The sequence below is a fragment of the Telopea speciosissima genome, chromosome 7 (genome assembly GCF_018873765.1).
Source record: "Telopea speciosissima isolate NSW1024214 ecotype Mountain lineage chromosome 7, Tspe_v1, whole genome shotgun sequence".
NCBI lineage: Eukaryota > Viridiplantae > Streptophyta > Magnoliopsida > Proteales > Proteaceae > Telopea > Telopea speciosissima.
In genome coordinates this window covers 34,941,157-34,947,156 of record NC_057922.1, presented here as the reverse complement: position 1 = coordinate 34,947,156, position 6,000 = coordinate 34,941,157, and positions in this window count along the sequence as shown.

Below are 6,000 nucleotides of genomic sequence, written 5' to 3'. Positions count from 1 at the left end.
TGTAATAGTCATTTAAATTTTTAGTACTATTGGAGACTTGAATTTTATTATAATGATTGAATGGATGTGGTTAGAGACTTCCGTTGCAAATTATGATTTGAGGTTTCCAGATGATTTATAAATTTGATTCACATTTCGGTTTCTATTTCCCTAAGATATAGATCTTGTGGACCGTTAACGACCTAAACTCCTGGATGGATTTGGGGGCGTTACAGAGTGGTATCAGAGCCGGTGTTTTAGATTGAAATAAGAATTAGAAACGTAAATCCTTGACACTGATATGGAACTTAGAAGAACCTAGAAACTCAAAAACTCAAAGTTGAATATTACAAATTAGAAAGTTTCTCTGTAGTGAGCAGAATAGTAGTCCGATTTTGAGTTTGATGGTTGACCTACTTTGGAGTTAAATTTGGATCTGAAATTTTTACTGGGAGTAAATTAATGTGTAGAGGATCTCCAAAAAATTTCATTTGATTTAAGAATGATTTGGTAGGTCAAATAATTTCTGTAGTCCGAACTATACAGTTGCTGTTAAATCTAGAGATTGAGAAAGAAAGGGTTCATAGAGAGACTTAGAGGTTGAAATTGGAGGTAATTTTTGGATTGTAAACACATTTAGGAGTATTACTAATCCCACAAAAATTAGGGATATAATTGATATTTGGGAAGCCCACTTTTTGACTATTTTAAAATTCTTGAACAGAATCTGCCTACAGTGAGAGCTTGATTTTGGAGAACATAGAAACCTAAGTTAGAAAAACCTTTTTAATGTGATTTTTTGTTATGTTTTAAAACTCTAAGTCAGGTTTCATAAAAAATTTACTTCCACTGTTCTAAACTTCTGAAATTTTAAATTCTTAATTTTTACCTTAAGTGGACAGAATTGGAGGATGCATAATTTTTTTTTAAAAAAAAACAATAAATAAGTTGCAACTTAGGGGGGGTGAGTGGTTGATTTTTTTGTTGTGTCCCTTGTTTTGGTAGGTATCATGCCACCCCGTAGATCTGATCATCGTGGTAGGGGTCGACCACGAGCTGGGTCTGTGCCACCACCACCTAATGATGAAAATCCTCCAACTGAAAATTTACTACCACTGCCACCGTTGGCAACTGGAGTGACGCCTCAAGCTTTTATGGGGATGTTTGCATCATTTATGCACTTTATCCAGACACAAGCTACTGCTGAACAACCACAACCTACTCAACAAAACAACCTGGAGCAACAAACTCCAAGGAGAGAAGATAATGACTGTGTACTAGAAAGATTTAAGAAGTTGGGACACTGTGTTTGAGTCTTGTTTGGTTCAAATAAAAGGTAGAGATATGCCAGCAAACTTAATTCTTCTAGACATGACTGGCTTTGATGTCATACTCGGCATGGACTGGTTGTCCACTTATCACGCCAGTATACAGTGTTATGAGAAGGAGATAGTTTTTAAACCCAAGGATGAGACTGAATTCAAGTTTAGTGGGTTGAGAACGGGTAAATCTGCATCGCCTCTGATATTAGCAGTGCATGCAAGGAAGTTACTCGCTCAGGGTTGCCACGGATTTTTGGCTTCTCTAGTTGATCTGAAGAAAGGGGAGCAACCATTGGAGGATATCCATATCGTCAGGGACTTTCTAGATGTGTTCCCTAATAACCTTGTTGGGTTACCCCTCGATAGGGAATTGGAGTTTGTCATTGATCTAATACATGGTACGTCGCTGATCTGTAAGGCACCATACCGAATGGCACCATTAGAACTAAAAGAGTTGAAAGACCAGCTGCAAGAATTATTAGAGAAAGGGTATATCAGACCTAGTATGTCTCCTTGGGGAGCACCAGTGTTATTTGTGAAGAAAAAGGATGGGACATTGAGATTGTACATTGATTACAGAGAATTGAACAAGGTGACCATTAAGAACAGATACCCTTTACCCAGGATCGATGATTTGTTCGATCAGTTGCAGAGTGTAAGTGTCTTTTCCAAAATTAACTTGAGATCTAGGTACCATCAGTAGAAAATCAAGAGTGAGGATATACCAAAGACTGCATTCGGGACACGTTATGACCACTATGAATTTGTGGTTATGCCATTTGGGTTGACTAATGCACCAGCTACATTTATGGACTTGATGAACAGAGTATTCCATGACTTCCTAGATAGATTTGTTATTGTGTTTATAGATGATATCTTGATATATTCCAAGAACAAGGAAGACCACGAGAAACATTTAAGGATTGTACTGTAGAGACTCAGAGAAAAACAATTGTATGCCAAGTTGAGCAAGTGTGATTTTTGGCTCGACCAAGTTGTATTCCTAGGTCATGTTATATCAGCAAGTGGGATTTCGGTTGATCCTGCTAAAGTCAATACGGTTACAGATTGGGCCAGACCGACCACAGTTACTGAGATTAGAAGCTTTTTGGGTTTGGCTGGTCATTGCAGGAGATTCATTGAAGGCTTCTCCAATATTGCTATACCCTTGACTAGACTTACCATGAAAGATGTGAAATTTGATTGGTCAGAGGAATGTGAGAAAAGTTTTCAGGAACTGAAGCACAAATTGGTGATAGCACCAATGTTGACTACACCAGTGGGAATGGAGGGATGGTTATTTATAGTGATGCTTCATACGGAGGTTTGGGTTGCGTGCTTATGCAACATGGCAAGGTAGTAGCCTACACATCGAGACAATTAAAAAATCATGAGAAAAACTATCCCACACATGATTTAGAACTGGCAGTGGTGGTGTTCGCGCTCAAAATTTGGCGGCACTACTTGTATGGTGAGAAGTGTGAGATTTACACAGATCACAAGAGCCTAAAGTACTTCTTCACCCAGAAAGAACTGAATATGAGACAAAGACAATGGTTAGAGTTGATAAAGGACTATGATTGTGACATTCACTACCACTCAGGGAAGACGAATGTGGTTGTAGATGCATTAAGCAAAAAATCACAAGGATTTTCAGCAGTCATTTTGACTGAGCAAATACAGCTTCAAAAAGACATCAGGAACTTGGAGCTAGAGCTAGTAGTCAGTTGCCCCATAACATTAATTGCTAAATTGACTATCCAACCATCATTGATTAACCAGATTAAACCAACTCAGACTATAGACCCTTACTTGATGAAGATCAGAGGTGAAATTCAAGCAGGGAAACAACCATAGTTCCAGTTGACAGAGGACGGGATTGTGATGTATGGCACTCGCTTGTGTGCACCTGATGACACTGGGTCGAGGAAGTTAATTTTAAAGGAGGCTCGTTATTCTCCTTACACCATTCATCTGGGCGGTACCAAGATGTCAGGATCTAAAGGAACATTACTGGTGGAAAAATATGAAGAGGAAAATTGCTCTGTATGTGGAAAATTGTTTGATTTGTCAGAAAGTGAAAGCTGAGCATCAGAGACCATCAGGATTGTTGCATCCATTGGAAATTCTACAGTGGAAATGGGAACATATCAGCATGGATTTTGTCACTGCACTACCCAAGACCCCTAAGGGACATGATTCAGTTTGGGTAGTGATAGACTATCTGACCAAGTCGGCACATTTCATTGCTTACTCTATGAAGTATTCTTTGGAGAAGTTGACTCAGTTGTATATTGATGTGATAGTCAAACTTCGTGGGGTGCCAGTTTTGATAGTGTCAGATAGAGACCCGAGGTTCACGTCCAGATTTTGGAAGAGCTTATATGAAGCCTTGGGGACAGGATTGAAGTTTAGTACAACTTTTTATCCATAGACTGATGGACAGTTAGAGAGGGTGATACAGATACTTGAAGATATGTTGAGAGCTTGTGCTCTAGACTTGAAAGGAAGCTGAGAGAAACACTTACCTTTGGTTGAATTTGCCTATAACAAAAGTTTTCAGGCGACCATTGGTATGGCCCCATACGAAGCATTATATGGAAGGAAATGTCGATCTCCTCTTCACTGTAATGAGGTTGGTAAACGAAAAGTTATGGGACCAAAATTGATACAAGAAGCTCAGGAGAAAATTCAGCTCATATAGAAAAGAATCAAGGCAGCACAAGATAGACAGAAGAACTACGCCGACACAAAAAGGAAGGAGCTGAAATTCAATGTGGGAGACAATGTTTTCTTGAAAATTGCACCAAAGAAGGGAGTAGTAAGCTTTGGCAAGAAAGGGAAGCTTAGCCCTAGATTTATTGGTCTATTCGAGGTTCTGCAGAGGGTTGGACCAGTAGCTTACCGACTTGCACTACCCCTAACCTTAGCAGGAGTACATGATGTCTTTCATATTTCATTACTTAGGAAATATGTTGCTAACCCATCACACATCCTGAGTTATGAACCGTTGCAGCTAAGACAAGACCTAACCTATAAAGAAACCCCTATTCGGATTTTGGATCATAAATAGCAAGTCCTACAGAACCGCACCATATCATATGTGAAAGTTCTTTGGAATAATCACGGCATTCATGAGACTTCGTGGGAAATGGAAAATGATATGCAAAGAAAGTATCCACAACTTTTCACCGATCCAGGTATGTAAATTTCGAGGAGGAAATTTTTATAAGGGAGGAGGGATGTAATACCCGTACCCAAAATATAAGGGTAATTTAGACTTTTCACCTTGTGTGCAAAATCTGTACCAGTGGTGGACTAATGATGGATAAATTTTGATTGATTATCACACTAGAAGTAAAAAACCTTACTAGTATTTTATTAGTGTAGTATTGCTTATTTATTATTATTTATTTTTCCATGCTTAGTTATGTAATGTTTATTTAAATATATTTATTTATAAGCATATAAATGTGTAAACTTGTTAGCCTAGTGGTTAGGATCTTAAAGGTAATTAAAAAGGTGTAAGGATAAAATCTTGTTGGAAGTAATTAAGAGGAATTTTAATTATTTTTTTTCTTAAGCAACTTGGTGGACCCCACACAATATTAACTTGAGAAGTTGAGAGAAAATAGGGGTGCAGATTCCCCACGTTTAGAGAAAACGTGGAAGAGGGAGAGAGAGAGAGAGAGAGAGAGAGAGAGATTAAGTTGGATTGAAAATAAATAAAGAAATAGAGAAGAAAGAGGAATTGAGTTTAAAACAAATAAATAATTAACCAGGGGTGTTGAAATCCCATGAAATAAGGAGAGTTACCTACGTAATTCAAGCTGTCCAATAGAATCCGAGCAATTGTAGCAAGTTTGTGAGAGAGAAAATAAAGGGTTGTAATGTTGAGTTGTAATAGGAAAAGAGAGAGAGAGTGATTGGGTTATAATAGGAAAGGGGGGAAAGAAATCATGTAAAGGGAGAGAGATAAAAACAAAATTCATATAGGGAGAAAACATGGAAGAGTGAGAGAGAGAGATCGTGAAAAGAAGAGAGAGAAGGACAGAGACCGTGAAAGAGAAAGAGAGGCTGAGATCGTGAAAAAGAGGAAGAGAGAAAGAAATAAAGAAGAAGAGAAGAAAAAAAAGAGAGGAAGGAGGGAGGTCTTCCACCATTAAAACCTTCAAGCTTTTCTTTAGAATTCGATTTTCAGCAAACCTGTGAGTTAACATCTATACTTTGTGCTTATTTTATGTTAAAAATTTTCTCCTCGCTTGATTTTAAAATTCTGGTTTTACAAGCATGTGTTTAACAAATTTATTTGAGAAAACTATGTTGAAAAATTCATTGATTTATGGGCATAATAGCATGAGATATAGTGAGAAGGATGTTATAATGATATTCTTCATGATTTTGGAAGCATGACAATCCTTTGCATGCTTATGGATGTATGGATGGTTTTTTTTATTATTGAATTGTGATTGAGAAGATGAGCCTGTAGTATGGTACGGGGCATACTTCTTGTCCTCACCTTTGGTGAGTGAGCTGCACTTGTAGTACAGTACAAGGCAGGTATTTGTGATTACATTGATGTGCATGTTCATGATTAAATTTGATATCGTGGTTATGCTTTTGGCCAGGTGAAAGCATGGTGTTGGTACTTGATTATGTATATGCGATGTTGTTTTTGTGAAATTTGCTATAGGGATGA